The sequence below is a fragment of the Muscardinus avellanarius genome, assembly GCF_963383645.1.
Source record: "Muscardinus avellanarius genome assembly, chromosome: 8".
In the NCBI taxonomy this organism is placed as follows: domain Eukaryota; kingdom Metazoa; phylum Chordata; class Mammalia; order Rodentia; family Gliridae; genus Muscardinus; species Muscardinus avellanarius.
Window position 1 is genome coordinate 111,777,366 of NC_137794.1, and position 20,673 is coordinate 111,798,038.

The following is a 20,673-nucleotide window of genomic DNA, read 5'->3' on the forward strand; positions in this document are numbered from 1 at the left end:
GAGATTAACTCCGGATCTTCTCCCAGATCTTGCAGACAAGCAGTTCCAAAGGGCAATCTTCCAGAAGAAACAGGCACGCCCAAGGCTTGGAGGCTTTTCGGGGAATCTTCTTTAACTTTCTTGGAACTTTCCATCTTTTGGTCTCAGTCCATATGGCAGGCATGGGGGGATGTGGCGATTCAGGTGGATGTGATAAAAAGTTCTTCCAGGTGTTGCTGCCTTGCCCTCTAAAATCTGAAATCTTAAGCAAACTCACAACACAGTTTGGCAGACAAACACCAGAAATACCATGTAGTATTTAGATTTAGTTGTCAGATAAACTTCCTTAGCTGTGAAACACTTTTCCCCAAACGATAGGCCTATTAGAAACCTATTCATCTTATAAATAATCCATATTCCTGTCCCAGACCCTTTGCAATATCCTTTCCTGGGCCACGTGGTGCCCCTCCCATCTCGAGCAGGGCTCATACTGGGTGTAAAGGTCAAGAATCTTCCTAGCCTTCAGCTCCATTGTATTGGGCAGTATCAGTTGCTCATGAACTGGGTTGCTTTGATGTTACACTCAACGTTTGTCTTCCTGTATCTGGGCAGGATCACAAAGAGAGGCAAATGGAGGCATCGGGTCGCCTCCCCCTCTAGGTTAGTTATTGATTAGGTTGAGGGTCAAAGATTGAGAGGAAATCTGCGTTTGTCATTACTGACTGGAATGCTACCACTTCATCTAATCTTTAACTAAGTTCTTTTACCATTTGAACAAAGCCAAGGGCATTTAGAGGTTTGGACGAATTACCAGAAATTTTATTTTCCACGGACTCAGTTTCTCTCACAGTCCTGATCTTACACCACCGGAGCAATTCATGTGGAGAGTTAAAAGAATACTAGAAGAATAACAGTTATGAAAGAATATCTAAAAGTGGAGAGTACTTTCGGCCAGCGACCACACCTTCTCTCGGGGCTATTTCTCACTTTGAGATTCTGCCTATGGACTGCATGAATAATAATAATGCAGATGCCGAGAGGGCGTGGCTTTTGCTGGTATCTGCAATTCTGTTTGTATGATGAATTACATGGATGATTTTTGTATATTGAACCAGCCTTGCATCCCTGGGATGAACCCTACCTGGTCATGGTGTATGATTTTCTTGATGTGGTTTTGAATGCATGTTGCTAGTATTTTGTTTAATGGTTTTACATCCAAGTTCATCAGAGATATAGGGCTGTAGTTTTCCTTCCTTGAACTGTCTTTATTCGGTTTGGGTATTAGTGTGATGTTGGCTTCATAGAATGTATTTGGGAGAGTCCCGATTTTTTCTATTTCATGAAATAGTTTGAGTAGTATTGGGGTTAGCTCTTCTATAAAGGTTTTATAGAATTCACTTGGGAAACCATCTGGTCCTGGGCTTTTCTTTGATGGTAAGCTCTTTATTGCTGTTTCAATCTCTTTGATTGTTATTGGTTGGTTTAAGTGTTCTATATCTTCTTGACTCAGATTAGGAAGGTTGTATTTATCTAGGAAGTTGTTGATTTCTTCCAGATTTTCCATTTTGTTGGAGTATAGTTTTTCAAAGTAGTTTCTGATAATCCTCTGTATTTCTATGCTGTAAGTAGTAATGTCTCCTTTTTCATCTCTTATCTTCATAATTTGGGTTGATTTTCTCTTTTTTTTAGTTAGGTTGGCTAGTGGTTTATCAATTTTGTTAATTTTTTCAAGAAACCAGCTTTTGGTTTTTTTGATTTTCTGTATTGTTTTTTATTATCTATTTCGTTAATTTCTGCTCTAATTTTAATAATTTCCCATCTTCTACTGGCTTTGCGGTTCAATTGTTCCTGCTTTTCAAGGGCTTTGAGGTGTGTCATAAGGCTATTTATTTGAAGATTTTCTGTTTTTCTTATGTGAGCACTCAGTGCTATAAATTTTCCTCTTAATACTGCTTTCAAAGTGTCCCAGAGGTTTTGATATGTTGTATCTTTATTTCCTTTTGTTTCTAGAAATTTCTTGATTTCACCTCTTACATCTTCTATGACCCATTTTTCATTCAGAAGTGTGGTATTCAGTCTCCACATTTTTATGTTGTTTCTCTGGGTCTTCTTATGGTTGATTTCTAAGTTTCATTCCATTATGGTCTGAAATGACACAGGGAAGTATGTAACATTTTTTAAATTTGCTAGTGCTCATTTTGTGTCCCAGGATGTGATCTATTTTGGAGAAGGTTCCGTGAGCAGCTGAGAAAAATATAAACTCTGCTGTAGTTGTGTGAAATATTCTATATGTGTCCAACAGGTCCATTTGGTTAATGGTGTTCTTTAGTTCTGAGGCATCTTTACTGACCCTTTGTCTGGAAGATCGGTTTAGTGTTGTGAGAGGTGTGTTGAAGTCTCCCAGTATTATTGTGTTGGGATTTATGTGTGACTTCATGTCACAAAGAGTTTGATTTATGAAAGTAGCTGCCCCTATGTTTGGGGCATAGATGTTGATTATTGTTATTTCCTCTTGTTGGACTATTCCTTTTACCAGTAAAAAAGAAGGTCATTCTTTGTCTCTTCTAAGTTTGGGTTTGAAGTCGAACTTGTCTGATATCATAGTTGCTACTCCTGCTTGTCTTCGAGTACCATTAGCATGGATTACTTTGCTCCAGCCCTTTACCTTGAGTTTGTTCCTATCTTTACTTGTAAGGTGTGTTTCTTGTAAGCAGCAGATGGATGGATTCTGGCTTTTAATCCATTTTGCCACTTTATGTCTTTTTATTGGGGAGTTGAGGCCGTTTACATTCAGTGTGATTATAGAGAGATAATTTTAAATTCCCATCATGTTAAGATCTTATTTCTGTTTGAGATACTGTTTATTCTTCTTTGCTTAGTGGTCTGCTGGATGGGAATTCTTGTTTCTTTGGTTCTGGCGTGTATTACCCATTTCCTCTTTGCAGTTAATCTCCTTGAGTATTTTCTCTAGTGCTGGTTTTGAAGACATAAATTCCTTCAGTTTCTGTTTGTCATGGAAGCTTCTTATTTCCCCATCTAATTTGATGGATAGTTTTGCTGGGTAGGAAATTTTTGGCTGGAAGTTGTTTTCTTTTAGAGTTTGGAATATGTTACTCCATGCCCTTCTGGCTTTCATGGGTTGGTTTGGGAAGTCTGGAGTGATTCTAATTGGTTTGCCTCTGAATGTCACTTGACCCTTTGTTTTTGTTGCCTTTAAGATCCTCTCCTTGGCTTCCACATTAGTCATTTTGACAATTATGTGGCGTGGGTTTCCTCTTCTCTGATCCTGTCTAAAGGGAGTTTGATATGTTTCCTGGACCTGTGTATTGACCTCTTGCTCTATGTTTGGAAAATTTTCTGCTATTACTTCCTTGAAGAGATTATTGATCCCTTTGGTTTCACCTTCTTTTCCCTCCTCTATCCCAATTATTCTTAGGTTAGCTCTCTTAAAATGGGACCATATTTCTTCAATGTCAGATTCCTGCTGTTGGATTTTTTTTTCTAAATTAGGAACTATGCGTTCATTTTTGGAGTGATCATCTTCAAGAAGCGAGATTCTATTCTCCATGTGGTCTAATCTGTTGTTTATACTTTGAATTGAGGTCTTTATTTCAATGATTGCATCCTTTATCTCTTTTTGACTCTCTCTGAATTCTTTTCGAAAGTCCTCTATTATTTCTAAAGTTATTTTCCTGATTTGATCTTCCAGAGATCTCTGAATTTCTGTTTTTTTTTTAAATTTTTTTAATTTTTTTTATTGGTGCACTGTATTCATACATCATAGTAGGCTACATACTTTTGTAGACATACATGCACACTTTTCCCAGTCAGCCCCCACCCAATCCCCACCCCATTCTATCCCTATCCCTCCCTCCCATGCTTGGCTTAGTAGTTGACATCTAGTATTATGGCAATTTATCTAAAATTAAAAATGATAATCTCACATAACAGTTTCATTTGTCTGATACCAAGCTTTTGATGACTTAAAGATAACATTTCAATATTTCTTTTTGCTTTCTTTCTTACCAGAGAATATTTTTTTCTATTTTTTAGGTGAAACTATCATATATTTATATATTTATTTTTCAGAAAAAAATCTATCCTAATGTGGAATATGGACTCTAGGTACCCAAAACGATCTTGAAAAAGAACAAAGCTAGAAGATATATATTTTCTGATTTCAAACCATATAAAGCTACAATAATTGAAACAGTGTAGTACTATTCTGAAGGCAGATATATAAACCATTGGAGTTAAATAAAAGCCTAGAGCTAAATTCTTCCCTATATTGTCAAGTTATTTTTGACAAGGTTTCCACGAACATTTGGTGGTGGAAATATTAATCTTTTAACTAAATATTGTTAAAAAAATAATAATTACATGGAAAAGAATAAAATTGGACCCTTACCTAGTCCCATATACAAATATTAACTCAAAATAGATAATAGACCTAAATATAAATCTTAAGACTATAAACTTTTAGGAGAAAATCTGGGTCATAAAACCTCACAACATTGAAATTGGCAGTGATTTCTTGGTTATGATTTCAATGGCACAGGCAACAGAGGAGTATACAAACTCCCTAAAAAATAAAAAAAATATTGTATATCCAAAGACAATGTAAACAGAGTTAACAGTTACTAATAGAATGGGATAAAATATTTCCAATTGCTATATCTGAAGGTATATTAATATTCCAACTAGAAATCCTAAAAATTAACAACAATAAAGGCAAACAATACCCTTTAGAAATAGGTAAAAGACTAACATAAATAATGAATCTCCACAGATAACCAATCTTAGTTGTCTGTTGGATGGAAACTCTTGTTTCTCTAGTTCTGGTGTGTGTTACCTATTTCTTCTTTGTAGTTAATCTCTTTGAGTATTTTCTCTAGTGCTGGTTTTAAAGACATAAATTCCTTCAGTTTCTGTTTGTCATGGAAGCTTCTTATTTCTCCATCTAATTTGATAGAAAGTTTTGCTGGGTAGGAAATTTTTGGCTGGAAGTTGTTTTCTTTCAGAGTTTGGAATATGTTACTCCAAGCCCTTCTGGCTCTCATAACTTGGTTTGGGAATTCTGGAGTGATTCTAATTGGTTTGACTCTGAATGTCACTTGGCCCTTTGCTTTTGTTGCCTTTAAGATTCTCTGCTTGGCTTCCACATTGGTCATTTTGACAATTATGTGGCGTGGGGATCCTCTTCTCCGATCCTGTTTAAAGGGAGTTCTATAAGTTTCCTGGACCTGTGTATCAACCTCTTGCTCTATGTCTGGAAAATTTTCTGCTATTACTTCCTTGAAGAGATTGTTGATCCCTTTGGTTTCACTTTCTTTTCCCTCCTCTATTCCAATTATTCTTAGGTTAGCTCTCTTAAAATGGGCCCATATTTCTTCAATATCAGATTCCTGCTGTCGGATATTTTTTTCTAGATTAGAAACTATGTGTTCATTTTTGGATTGCTTATCTTCTAAGAGCGAGATTCTGTTCTCCATGTGTTCTAATCGGTTGTTTGTGCTTTGAATTGAGGCCTTTGCTTCATTAATTGCATCCTTTATCTCTTTTTGGCTCTCTCTGAGTTCTTTTCGAAGCACCTCTATTATTTCTACAGTTATTTTCCTGATTTGATCTTCTAGAAATCTCTGATTTTCTGTTTTATCGGGTTCTGATGTTGTGGGGTTGTGGGCATTCATTGCTCCAGTAGTATTCCTCTTTCCCATGATTTCGGAAGTTTGTGCCTTCTCTGGGTTCTTCCCTTGGGTCACTATGACTTCACTTAAGGTGTTCTGGATCTTGAGTCAGTAGTATCTCAGACCCCACTACTCCTTTACTGGGTTGTATCACAGAGTCTCTGACCCAGAGAGTCGATAGAGGCTGCTTTAGACTGTGGGGGGTGCCAGGTTGCACGTTCTCCTATGGTGTGATATCTCTGCCACCGCCCCTCCCCCACTGGGTCAAGTCCCAGGGAGTACAGTACTGGGATTTCTCCTCTGTGGCCCGCAATTTGACTCACTGTTCTTGAGTACGCAGATGTAGCTGTACTGGCCTCGCTGAATTTGGTGCTGCTGCCGCCGGTGGCAATATGGCGCCGCTGCTACGCCCTCGGCTGTGGGGCTGGTGTTTTTCTTCTTGGTTTTGATTTCCACTCTGAATCCCTGCAGCGTGTGCTGATCTCAGCCACTGGGAGCTTTAGATGCTCTCTGCGCGGAGAAATCCCGCCTGGTGTTCCGCAGTGGCTCACCTCATCTTGCTGTAGCCGTCCCGTGAATTCGTCCATGCCGCCGGCAGTATGGTGCTGCTGCCGCGTCTGCCGCGTCCTCGGGCGTGAGGCCGGTGTATCTCCTCTGTGGCTCTGTTCTCAGTCCGCTTTCTCTCTGGAGCTGGTGATTTTTTGTTTCACTGGTGATGGTGTTTTCTGGCTATGAAAGGCGCTGATTTTGTGGTAATGGAGATTTGTTGTTAGCGGGGCTCTTAAGCCCCGCTTTTCTCGGTCGCCATCTTCCCGGAAGTCCCTCTGAATTTCTGTTTTATCAGGTTCTGATGTTGTGGGGTTGTGGGCATTCACTGCTCCATTGTTATTTCTCTTTCCCATGATTTTGGAAGTTTGTGCCTTCTCTGGGTTCTTCCCTGGGTCACTACGAGTTCACTTAAGGTGCTCTGGATCTCAAGTCTGTGGTATCTCGGTCACCACTACTCCTTTACTGGGTTGTATCGCAATGTTTCAGACCCAGGGAGTCAATCGAGGCTGCTTAGACCATGGCGGGTGCCAAGTTGGGCGTTCTCCAGCGGGGAGTTGTAACTGTGGTGTGATATCTCTGCCACCGCCACTCTCCCACTGGGTTGCACTGCTAAAATCTCTGACCCAGGTTGACTATCTGTGCAAGTCCCTGGGAGTGCAGTACTGGGATTACTGCCCAAGGGGATGCAATTTGACTCACAGTTATTGAGTGCGTTGATGGAACTGTAGTGGACTCGGTGGATTCGCAGCTGCCACCGCTGGCAATATGGCACCACTGCCACGTCCTCGGCTGTGAGATTGACGTAGTTCTTCTATGGTTTTGAGCTCCGCTGAATCCCTGCGGGATGTGCTGATCCCGGCCCTTGAGAGCTTTAGACGCTCCTTGCACCAAAAAAACTGCCGACTGCTACCCGGCTGTTCAGCAGCTGCTCACCTCGGCTCACTGTCAACCCCTCCTCTCTGGAGCCTGGTGGCTGGCTGAGTGTGTTGGTCTAGAGCCATCTGGTGAAGTCGCAGCTGCCGCTGGCAGTAAGGTGCTGCTGCTGCGTCCTAGGGTGCGAGGCCGAAGTACCTCCTCTCTGGATTTGAGCTCCGTTCTGAGTCTCCCTCCTCTCTGGAGCCTGGTGCTGCTAGGGAAGATGTAGCCACGCCTCTCTGTGCCGCAGCTCTGGCCGCTCTGGCTGCTCTGCGCCCCGGCTCTGGTTGCTCCGCGCCGTGGCGGCCGCAGCACTTCGGGTTGGTTTCTTTCTGGTGTCTCGTTTTTCCAGCCCTCTTTTTCTCTGTCCCTTGTATTTACAGTTTTTATTTCTTTGCTGGTGGTGTTTTCTGGCTCTGAAAGGCGCTGGTTTTATGGTAATAGAGATCAATTGTTAGCGGGACTTGTAAGTACCACTTTTCTCCATTGCCATCTTCCCAGAAGTCCCGATCTTTCCATTTTCTAAGATCTTCTTTGATTTCTTTTTTCAATGTTTTATAATTTTCTTTGTAGAGGTCTTTTGCCTCCTTGGTTAAGTTTATTCCTAAGTATTTTATTTTTTTGTGGAAATCCTGAGTGAAAGTATTTTCTGAATTTTTTTTCAGTGGATTTATGGTTGGTGTACAGAAAAGCGTCTGATTTTTAAAAATTGATTTTGTATCCAGACACTTTGTTGAATTTGTTGATCAGTTCTATGAATCTTTTGTTTGAGTTTGTTGGGTCTTCTAAGTATAGTATCATGTCATCTGCAAATAGTGTAAGTTTGAGTTCTACTTTTACTCTTTATACTGCTTTGAATTCCTTTTTTTGCCTTATTGCTCTGGGTAGGGTCTCAAGTACTATATTTAAAAGAAGTGGTCATAATGGACATCCTTGTCTTGTTCCTGTTTTTAGGGGGAATTCTCAGTTTTTCCCATTTAATAATAATATGATATATTATATATACATATACATATATATGATAATATTAAATTTAATATGATGTTGGCGGTAGACTTATTATAGATTGCCTTTATGATGTTGAGGTATGTTCTTTCTATTCTGATTCTCTGCAGTGCTTTTAGCATAAATGGATGTTGGATTTTATCAAATGATTTTTCAGCATCTATTGAAATGATCATGTGATTTTAGTCTTTGGTTCTGTTTCTATGATGAATTACATGGATTGATTTTCATATGTTGAACCAGCCTTACATCCCTGGGATGAACCCTACCTGATCATGATGTATGATTCTTTGTGGTTTTGAATGCTTGTTGCTAGTATTTTGTTTAATAGTTTTGCATCCAAGTTCATCAGAGATATAGGCCTGTAGTTTTCCTTCCTTGAGCTGTCTTTATTTGGTTTTGGTATTAATGTGTTGTTGGCTTCATAGAATGTATTTTGGAGAGTCCTGTTTCTATTTCATGAAATAGATTGAGAAGTATTGGGTTGCTACCGCCTATCATGCAGATCTTGAGAAAGCTCGATCAGGGGATCCGCAAAGGCGTAGACTCCCCATGAAGTATGTCTAGCATTCCTTTCTTTCATAAGATTATTTTAGGATTAGTTGGATTAATATGTATAATTGGAATTTTATGTATAAACTTTATAACTAAAACTGATGGGGAGCGGCTTGTGAGAGACTCAGGCGGCAAAGATATCTTCCCAAGGATAAAAATATCGGGCCAAATATTAAGATCAAACTGACCTTAGTTAGAGCCACTGTATAAGAGTAAGTTTGAGTCGGCTTTGTGAAGTGAGACAAAACATAGTATGATTATTTAAATGTCTGGCACCCTTGCCCTAAACTTTATAACAAATAATAATTTTTACTGTCCTTGGCAATCCTGCTTGCATGACTATGCTCTTGCTTTTCTGCCAAAAAATAAAGTATAAAAACTGTAACAAATTCTGAATAAAATGGAGAAGATTGAATCTGACTCGTGCGGTGTCTTCTCTCATTGGCCTCAGTTTCCCTCTCACCTTCACACGAACCCCGACTCTGCTAGGGCTGGACCCCAGCATTGGGGTTAGCTCTTCTATAAATATTTTATAAAATTCACTTGGGAAGCCATCTGGTCTTGGGATTTTCTTTGATGGTAAGTTCTTTATTGCTGTTTCAGTCTCTTTGATTGCTATTGGTGGTTTAAATTTTCTATGTCTTCTTGACTCAGTTTAGGAAGGTTGTATTTATCTAGAAAGTTGTCAATCTCTTACTCTATGTTTGAAAATTTTTCTGCTATTAATTATTGTTGAGCCCCTTGGTTTCACCTTCTTTTCCCTCCTCTATGCCAATTCTTCTTAGGTTAGCTCTTTTAAGATGGGCCCATATTTCTTCAATGCCCAGTTCCTGCTGTCAAAATTGTTTTTTTCTATGTTATATACTATGTGTTCATTTTTGGAGTGAGCAAGATTCTACTCTCCATGTGGTTTAAGCAGTTGTTTATAGTTTGAATAGATGCTGTTACTTCATTGATTGCATCCTTTATTTCTTTCAGACTCTCTCTAAATTCTTTTTGGAATTCCTGTATTATTTCTACAGGTACATTTCTGATTTACCTTCTGGAGATCTCTGCAATTCTGTGTTATCAGGTTCTGTAATTGATCTTCACTGAATTGAATCATGCAGTCTGGCATTTAAGAATGGTTCCTTCTCTCTCAACCTCTTAAGTTTGAAAGTGAATTTGTTTTTGTGAGAGAATACTAGGGACAGAATTCATGAACTTCTCGGCAATGTCTGTGTGTCTATGATAGGTGACTGATTTATGACAATAATTTTATTTAAAAAGAATATGTGCATATTTTTAGTTAGAGTAAATCAGAGATGCTGTCACCCGAAATAGAAGCAAGTACCTATTTTCATAGCCACACACTGGTAACTGGCTGAGTTTGCTTTGTCTTTAAGATCAAGTTCAAAACATTTGTTAATAGTTCTATAAACATATTTCCAAAGGCTCCATTTTTGCTCTTCTTTTCCCCCCACCCCCAAATCCATGATAAAGATTGAGTGTGGTTGAAAAATCTGTCCTGCTTATGTGCGAATGAGCCCCAGCGTGCTTGCCTCAGCATCTTGTTAAGCTTCTCTGTAAGGTGAGGGAAGGGGTAATAGCCAATACATATGAACTTGCATTAATTTTAGCAGATCAACTCCTGGAGTGTCCACAGAACTCACCCCGCTTTAACCAGCTACAATTCTATTCTTATCTCAAACATCACATCTCTGAAGGTGACATCCACTTTAACATAGCCCTCCAATCCCCAAGAGGGAGCACACCAACTGTTCAAATATGCCCTCGCTCACTCCCCCTGACCCCCTTCACTTGCTCCTAGGGCGTGGGTGTGGACACCATAGGATTTTGGCAAAAAGAAAACTTCCGATTCAACACCTGGCTACCTTCTGAATGCCTACAACTGGCTTTCAGACTACAGCCATTGTGGAGAGACTGTCGACCTTCTGCTGGGTCAGCAAAGTCATTTTTGTTAACATATCACATTATTAGTACTGTGATAACTAAGGCACGCTGAGTAGGTTAAGCACCAGGCAGTGTCCCAAATATTCATCCTTCTAGCTTTTGGGATCTGCTTCTTTTCAGGGTGAGACAAGGGAGCCTATGAAGTGGGCAACTTTCCCACAGTAAGGGGTGCAGAGAGAGTTCGAACTAGACTTGCGTCTGATGTCCTGTCCTTGGCACTGACCCTGGGGCCAGATGCTTCTTTGAGGTGGGGCTGTCCCAGACTCCACAGCATGTTCAGCAGCTTCCTGGGCTTCCAGCCACTAGATGCCAGTAGTGCTTCCCATTGTGACAATTTGAACCTGATGTCCCCTAGGGGACAAAACCACCTGCATTTCTGAACCATTGCTGTCACTCAAAGATCTCTGCTCCTGAAGACCTGGTCCTGCAGCCGCCCAGCTTGCCTGGCTTTGGCTAGCTTGTCTCCCTACCTCCTGGAGGGAAACTTAGGTCTTATCCACACCAGTGGGAGAGGAGCCAGGCTGAGCAGCTCACAGGACAATGTTCCCAGACCAGGAGGATGTAGCATGTATTAGCTTTAAGAAGAAATGGGCAGGGGCCGCCATGACATTTTCAGTAAATCAAAATTTAGGCTTGAATAAATCTATTAATATTTCAAGAGTTTGTTATATACCCAAACAGTCACTCAAATGACTACATGCCTTAGGTCTTTCCATGAAATAAAATGAGTTTACTGCATTAAGTAAGGAGTAGCAGGCAGAGTGCCTTTCATTTCCCGGTCACATCGGTGCCTGGTGGGTGATAAAGGTTCTGCGTCTCCATCAGCCAGCTCCTGTCATTGCCCCGTTGACGCCTTTAAAATAAACCTGTGCTGTTTCCCTGCTCCCTCTTACCAATCTGAGTTTGCTCTTGCGTGCCTTTCAGAGCCTGTTTCTCTAAAGCAGCGCCAAGTGTTGGACTGGCACAGCGAACTGAAAGAGACCCGGTCTTGGCTGGTCTTCTGATGTAATAGTTATAAATGATAACAAAGTAAGTTATAAACAAGTATATTTTTGTGATCATAAGTCAAATATACTTATTTAAAATCCCTTGGCCTGCTTACATTTCCCCCAAACTACCCTAATTTACATAGGATGGGGTCAAAGTTGAGGAGGAGCGGGAAGAGGAGGAGGATGACGACAATGAGGAGGATGATGTCTCTGAGTTTTAGATGCTTCTCTCGTTTGAATGAATGGAACTTGGTCCCCAGCACAAATATGTTAACAGTGGCCTCTGGGAGGTGATGAAGTCACCTCCTGAAAGTCACACCATCATAAAAGGGCGGGAGGCTGAAGGCTGCTCCTGTCCCTTCCATCCCTTCTGTCATGGGGGGACACAGTCTTCTTCCCCTTCATTAGGAAAGGGAAATGAGGCAACATCTTGGAAGCGGAGACCAGCCCTTACTAGACACCTACCATGCTAGCACCTTGATCTTGTACTTCCTGGCTTCCAGAATCATGAGAAATGAATTTTCTATTGTTTATAAGTTAACTAATCTTGGGCATTTTGTTATAGAAGCACTCATAGACTCAGACATTTGAAATATAAAAAAGGAACTCCTACTTACAATGAATAACTAGACATCAATAATTTGAGCCAGGCATTGTGGTGCACACCTATAATCCAAATCCCAGTACTTGGGAGGCTGAGCTAGGAGGGTCACAGGTTCAAAACTAGCCTCAGAAACTTAGTGAGATCATCAGTAACTTGGTGCGACCATATTTCAAAATAAAAAGTGCTAGGGGTATAGTTCGAAGGTAGAAAGCCCCTGGGTTCAATCCCCAGTTATGGCCTCCACCCGAAATAATAGAAAAGAAACTAAAACTTTGAACAATTTACTTGAAAGAATAAAGAAAATTCAAGGAGAGAAAGGTATCCTAAGAAAAACAAACGATCTAGCTTGAACAGGAATAAACTGAAGACTTGGAAAATAATATTGTCTTATAAAGTGACGAGACACTGCTTTGTATTATAATGTAAAATTTTAAGATTCTTAAAGCATAGGAAAATTGGGTTAAAGAGAGAAACACTGGTTAATCTACTGAGAGTTTTAAATTTATAAGCTTATATGTGTAAAGCTGCAAGATTCTATTAGGTTTCCACCTATGATATTAATGGAAAGCGAACGGTAGAAGTTACCTTAAAGACTATGTAGAAGAGATGTTCATTTTTAAGCAAACAAAATATTCCTCAGAAACTCATTTAAAAAAACCCTCAGATAAACTATTTAAATTTTTTTTGTATAAATTGAGCTTAATTTTGGTGAGCACAAATTCCTGAAACTCAGTATCATAGAAGACAGGTGCAGGCACGGTGACAGCCACGGGGCTTTTCATGTGCCAGATGAGCTACACGGGCGCAGGGGAGATGCGTCACTGGTCCAGGGTCACACGCTGGCGAGGCAGGGATCAAAACGCAGGTCCTCTGCCTTTGAAACGCGGGCTCTTTCTGGCTCACGCTGCCTGTATTATTAAATTACCTAATTTATCAGAGCAAAATGCAAAACCTTGGGGATGCCATTAGCAATTTACTATTTCCAGTTCTTTGGGGAATCTGTTAATTGCCCTTTCATCAATGCTACTCATTACGATTAAGACTTTGATTAACGGGGAAGTCTAGAATTCATATAAAATTACAGACATATTTAAGATGAATTTTAAGCACCAGAGTCGCACGCACCGCGCACGCGCGTCTCTCAGCGGCACAGCGCCCGCTGTGAATCAGGGATGCTTCAGACTCCACTTTCTGCCAGTCGAGCTGATTTCCCCTTCAGGAAGCTTCTACTTGAACGAAGGAGAGCTTGTCTTTGAAACTGTAGTCATTGCTGTCTGAACACAGATTAACTATGGATGGTCACTAGAGGGCACCTGCTAAGGGCCATGATGAAGGGGGCAGCGCCAACCACAGACAGGGACTAGAGAGCGCGTGCTATGGGCTTCAGGTGGGTGCTTGACTCTCCCAGCAATTCTGAGTCATGTGCTACTGCTCATCCTTTTGAGAGAAGGACGACCTGAAGTCTGGGGTCGTCAAGGAGACCTGCCTGGGTCTGCATGTGCCTTGCAGAGGGGGTGGGACTCTGGACCAAGCTGACCTGACTTCATGGTGGCCCATGCGCTTGCCTTCTCTACCTCCACTCAGCTGTGTGGCAGAGGAAGCCTCCAGAACAGAGGGTTTGTGGTTGGGCAGGTAATGGATGGATTTGGAAAGGTGAAGGAGAGTCGGGCTTAGAAGGCCAGAGAAAGGACTGTAGACTACTACTCGAAGAGTTCACTGTATGCAGATCCTACCACTCAGGTTCAGATGGCCACTTAGGCAAAAGGGAATCTGCTTTAGTCTTCTGAATAATTGCAAAGAGGAAATAGCTAGATACTAATAAGTATTGACTACTATTATGGTAAGCTCTACTTATGAGATTGGGGTTATGCCTTCTTTACCGTTTATTAGAAACATACTTTCTAGGTGTGCTGCAGAGAGGCATGGGGCATATTCTTCCTGCACACTCCACATCTGGCCTGATGTCTGGTTTGGGAAGATTCCAGTAAATATTCAGTGCATGCACAAATGAACAAACAAACGAATAAATGGATGAAAGAGTGGGATTCTTGCTCCCCGCCTTCCCGACCTCCCTTCTCATCTCCCTCTTACCTTCCTCCTTCTCCATCTTTTCTCTTCCCCTGGGACAAATATTTACCAAATGTCTACTAAACAGGAATGCAGCTTATGAGGTCCTTGCTTCAAGAACTGAGGTGGTGAAGGGAACAGAAAATAAATAATGCCTGAGGGGACAGGCTGCGCCAGGGTTGTGGGGCGAGAGTCAGAGAAAGCCTCTCTGTTGAGGGGCCATGAGAGCAGAGAGCTAAGCTGAGATGAGGGGATGGCTCTGCAAACCCAGGAGGCAGGTCCTGCAGGAGCAGGCCGGGCCTGCGGGGGACACTGCACCTGGCCTGAGGACACCTGAGGAAGGCCAGTGGGGCTGCGGTCTGGTCACGTGGACGGGGGTGCTGGCGGCTGGGGCAGAGGGCAGATCAAAAGGTCTTTGTAGAGTGAGAAAGGCAGCGGGTCTGCTGGGTTAGGGTGAATTCTAAAAACAATGCAGTGGAGCTCCAGGAGTAAAGATGGGACCAAAGAGGGATTTTCGACAGTGGCTAGCACGGGCCAAGAGGAAAAGGAAGGCATCAGCGGGGAAGACAGGTCTGGCCATCGAGTGGGGATGAGAAGGGAAGGCAGTGGAGACGACCCCAGCCTGGGAAAGCAAGAGGTCCCTGGCTAACTCCGGCTCATAATTTCATTCACTGTAAAATACATCTCAAGGAAGAGAGGACTGGAGTGAAAGATGAGAGAAAAGGGAGGGCTGAGGGCTTTCAGCAGCCTCACAACACTATTCCAGACGGTACCAAGGATCAGAACTTACTCTGCATGCTCATTCTTAACCCAAGGACTCGCCTGCCTGCCTGCCTTCCCTTCACCTTATTTATGCTTTTGTACTCCAGTTTCCTTGTCAGTAAAGTGATAATATCCACACTGAAAAAAAATTAGGTCAGTATAATCATAAAACCCAAGTCTTTAGATTTTAAGAAGAGCTATAAATAATAATTTGACTTAATATACTGAGGAAAATATGTGAATCTCCTAGAGATCAAGGCTATGATTTCCTGGTGTGGGGATTCCCAGGTCGTCAGTGTTATGATGTTTCTGGTATATTTTCTTCTTGAATTGTCAGGACCTGGCTTAAAAGCTCAGGAATGGCAGTGTTTTCAAGGGAAGGAATTTTTTTCTAAAACCAAACCATCTCAGTACAGAGGTCCTTCTTCCAGCGCCACAGAAACGCTCCAGTTCTTTGGTTAGTGATGATTATACACACTGCATTCTAGATTCATTTGAATGTCAGCGTCTCCTGCCAGGCTGCTTCCAATTACCTGAAGTTGGGCATCCAGCTCGCTCCATAGCTCCCAGGTTCCACCTGCCCATCTGTTATTGTAGGGGCATTAAGCCCCAGAAGGAAGGCAGGTGGTAGACAATTGCAGCCAATGGTACAGCAAGAGTACTGCAGGCCAGTGACTTAAACATTCACCTCCTCTGCTGGAGGTGAAGAAGTAAAGGGAATGGGTAGAAACGAGGCCAGAGAGTCCACGCAGGGGTGTCGCAAAGACTTTGAACTCACGACCAGATGGGGGACAGTGACCTCTGGTGACCTCCCTGCAGGCCGGAGCCACTGGCTCTCTTAATGTATTCCGCCCTCTTTGCTTTTCATACATGCCACTGCCCGTGTTCAGATGGCATTTCTGAGAGTTGAATACTCTGCTCTTCGGCTGATTGCTTTAATATATTTCAAAATTATTTGGTTCCCTGAGAGAGTTTTATATGCACAACTAGGCTGGTGGGTCTGCCGCCAGCAGGCCAAGGCCATGGGACCCGACACTCATGTCCCCAAGGCTTTCCTGACATCTCTGGAGGGGAGTGTGGGGTGGGCTTACCAGACCCGGCACCCTGCTGGTGTCTGAAGGGTTCTATTCGTCTTGAGGAACGGGGAGTCTAGTAGCATGGGATGAGTGTGAGACTGGGAGACACAACTTAGAGACCTGTGATTTGTGCCAATGCCCATTCTTACTGTGCCCTGCAGAACCGACACGCTGGATAAAGATGTGTGCTTCAGGGTTGACCAGAGAGACGCACAAACGCCAGCCTCCTCATTCGCTCCTGGAATTTAGGTGTGATCAAGTTGCTTAATTTTTTCTTTGCTTTTTGCTTCCTTGAGAGAGAAGCCAAAAATGTTATCTTCCTTCTAGAATTGTTGGGAGAATTAAGTTAAATTAACCTTAGCATAAGACCTGTCATACAGTAAATACCCGACATATGTTAGCTGTCATACATAAGTGTTGCTGAGAGCTGAGTTACGTATCGCAAAGTGAAAGCATTTTGTTCAGATCCAAATAAGTGTTAATTGTTGTAATGACAATTACACGTTGAGTATTGTTTCATCCTCAGTCCTGTCCTACTTCATAACGTTGCCAGTGATGTAAAGACATAGAAGGTGTGTTTGTAAGACAGACGGTACAACTCTGGGCAGGATCATGGCCTTAGAATGACAAGTTAAACACAATAAGAGGCAGAAATAACGCTTCATTTAAGTTCCAACAATATGGTTCCTAGAAGCTTGCGGGAGGAGCCATGGTTTAGAAGCAGCCCGGTGCAAAGCGCCACAGGCTCCAGGTGCCAACAAGCTCAGGCTGTCATGGGCTCTGCCAGGGCCTCCCAATGCTGAGGGGCTGGTTGCACTGGGTTCTGCTGTATTCATAAGACAGCTGGGATTTTGAGCTTTGCTCTGGACGCCGTATCTTAGGATGGGCTTTTGCACAGGAATCCTGATGAGTCTGTGGTTTAAAAACAGTGGACGAAGGAATTTTAAATGTTGAAAGATGGGCTCTGGGACAGGACTTACACACTTCTTGCTAATAGATGGGTGTCTGACAGAGAAGTGGGTGTAGAAGGAAGGTAGGACACTATTTCATGAAAGGTAAAACTCCTTAGTAATTTCCGCCGCCCAAAGGGCACAAACTCGGGATTGTGCCATCGGAACAGGTCCCGCTCAGGCTGGGATTTGTGCGGGTGTCCTCACCCGGGGTGTCCTGTCCAGCTGACCACCACGGTCCCTGATATGTATGAAGATCCTGAAATATGGCAGGCTGCACAGATTATTTTTATCACTTAATTTTTACAAAAATACATAATGAAAGTTATAAAATAAAAACATTACATTCTGTTTAAATAATATGGAAGATGAAAATGATGAACTAGCTTAAAATTTTATCCATTATAAGGTCAGCTAGCTAAAATGTCTTTTTGGCCATATTATAGGAGGATTTAAGAGAAAGAGGATAAAACTGTACCTTATTCATATTTCCATCTCCTGAAAAGTATCTGGCACACATAATAAAATACACAATATTTTAGTGAACTTACACAGGTGAACATTCACTTGTTCCAATAAATGTTTCAGCTTGTTATTTTTAATAATTCATTTAACCGTCAAAACTGCTCAACAAGGCTGGCACTATCTTTATCCCATGTGACACCAGAGGAAACTGGCACTAGTCACATAGATTGGCTTAGGCGATGGGCCCAGCCTCCTGCATCTGTGAGCGCCAGCTATGGCGCCTGGGGAGCTGGGCTTCAGGGACAGTCCTTTGTCACATCTTCTAGAAGAAGGTTCTGTACATGATGTACATTCACAAACATACCAATGTCAACCACTAAGCCAAACATGAGGAGAGAGGGGAAGGAATGGGTGCGAATTGGGGAAGGGTTAAAGTAACGTGTGCGCATATGCCTCCAACATCTTGTACTCCATTACGATGTATGCCTACAATGCACCAATACAAAAAAAAAGAAGGTTTTAGTCAGCATTTATTTAGTCAATAAACTGATACACAAATAGAAGGACTCAAGAGGAACCCAGGTCTGAGTCAGCTGAATGATACTGAATAAGAAGGGGCCAGATTAAGGTCAGGCACAGTGGGCACATTTGAAACTCCAACTCCCTGGGAGGCGGAGGCAGGAAGATGGCATGTTTGAGATCAGCCTGGGCAACCTAGTGAGACCCTATCTCAATGTAAAAAGGGCTGGGGGTGCAGCTCGAAGGTAGAGCACTTAGCATGCATGAGGGCCCTGGGCTCAATCCAAGAACCACACGTACCCAAACTAAAAAATAAAATAATAAAAAGGGGGTAAGGGAGGGGGGAGAGAGAGAGAGAGGGAGAGAGAGAGAGAGAGTGCTAGTGAGGACGGAACTGGTGAAGGGCAATGATGACTGTGTTGCAGCCCTTCTTGGGGCTGGTTCTGTAGTGAACACACTGGGGTGAAGGAGAATGAAGGACACGTGTCAGCAGAGAGAAGCAGAAACTCGTGGGCGGCTCCTCTTTCTCTTGCTTTCTGTTGGCAAGATGAGTTAGAAGGAACAGCCAAACCCCTCGATTAGCATTCCTTCCAAATGCCATCTGTAAGTGGCTAAGAAGTGCGGGCCTGAAGGAGAGCACAGGCTAACTCGGCAGAGATGAGACAGGAGCCTGGGAAGGCAGAGGTCCCACCAACTGCTTGTGGCATGTCCAGGGGTCCACCCACGACCCGAAACAGATGTTACCCCCCACCCTGGAGACAGAGACTGAGAAATAATCTTTTGACAGCAGCTATGATTTAGCGGGGGCTCAAAGACAGCCTATACTTAGTTTTATACCGGATTTAATAGAATGTTTCTAACTCTCATAACCATTTGGCAGCTTGCAAAAAATGAAAAAAAAAAAAGAAGTGAAAAATCCACCCAGGTTATGGAGAAGAGGCGCGTGGTACTGCTGAAATAAAGGCTCTGTGTCGGCATGCTGCGACATCTTGTAAGCTCATCCTGACTCTTCACCCCACACCCGCTGTCCAGGCCGGTCAGGGTCAGAGCACTTGATTACCTTAAAGCCTCACCAAAAAAGCTTTCCTTTATCCTGTTACAGGTGTTCTCGTTGGCTGAGTAGCCTGACTGGTCTTCGTCGTGCCTCCGGGAGGCTAAGTGAGGCCGGCACCAATCTTAGGGCAGAGTTTCAGACTTTGTGTTACTTATGCCCTGCATTCAAGAACCTATTTCTATGGTGTTTAATAATCACTATTTTTTTTCACCCTGACACTATCTATATCTGCTTGCACTTGAAATCTGCTTGCACCAGGAGGCACCAAACTGAAGTGAATTTCATTTCTCCATCCATTGGTTTATTTATGCAATAAGTAAATTGAACATCTTTATGTGCTGATACCGTGTTAGCACTTCACATGTGATAAAGCATCCAATTTGATCAATATATAAATGTTCTAAAATAAGCACACTCATCCCTATCTCACAGCAAGGAAATGGGCTGGAGGTCTCAGTAAGACTCTTATGATGCCAGGGACGCGTTTGAAGAACACTCTGTGCCAGGAGAACTGGGAAGAGCCACGGGTTCAGCTGGGTACCAGGGCTCTCTAGGACTTGCCCCCAGCCTCCCTCCATCTCCTTTACTTTTTCTCTACCATGCCTCACTTTGAACTTTATTATCCACATCTGTCTTCCCTTCGTTGTCTACCTCTGCCTCTTCTTGAAGAATGCTGTACAATAGAAATAAATTGCTAGCCACATATGTAACTCCACATCCTGTAGCACCCTTAGGAGGAAGGCAAAAAGCAGCTAATACTAACTTTAATATTTTACTTATCCCAATAAATCAAAAATATTATTTGATCATGTATGCAAAGTCCAAGTGACTATTGAGATGTTTTATATGTTCCTTTATTTGTGATCAGTCCTTGGAATCTGGTTTGCATCTAACATTTACAACACATCTCAACGTGAACTGGGCATATTTTAAAAGTTCTAAGGCTACAGGAAGCCAGTGGCCAGCACAGTGTGAGAGGGTGTGAGAAGGAAGTGATCTTTGGTGGTTATAGACTACATTTCCCAGCCTTCCTCACAGCTCAGTATACCATGTGACCACGTGACTATGTATGATCATTGGGGTGTACATGAGAGCAAAGCAGGCAAGTTCTGAGCTCTGTTCTGACAAGGCAAGGCATGCAAACACCCTTCTCTTTCTTTCTTCATGCAGGCTGAACTGTCAACCACAGGGAGGAGGGCACATCCGAGGGAGAGCAGAGCCACACACCTAAGGAATCTCTGTTTCCTTCACCACAGGGCCAACAGAAGTCGTGGATCACCTATGGGGACTGTCCCTGAGGGAGACAAAGACATTTCTATCTTGTTGACGCCGCTTGTTTTTACGTCTGAGGAATACAAAGCTGCCTTATTTGCTTTCTTCCTTGCGGGAGCCTGGACCGCTGCTTTCCTGGTGGGACAGTCCCCAACTCTTTCTTTAGGTCCCGGATGAAACTTTAGCATAGCAGGGAGACCTTTTCTTATTTTCTGAAGACAGGGTTCCATCCTTCATCACATGTCCCTATGATACCCTGGGCTTCTACTTTC

General features: G+C 42.5%; 1 protein-coding gene across 1 annotated transcript in view; it reads right to left on the bottom strand.

Moving 5' to 3' along the window:
• PRKN (parkin RBR E3 ubiquitin protein ligase) overlaps positions 1–20,673 on the bottom strand; it is a gene marked incomplete at both ends in the record, with an annotated part of 1,062,452 nt that overhangs the window by 114,317 nt on the left and 927,462 nt on the right. The gene's annotated exons all lie outside the window — the stretch shown is intronic.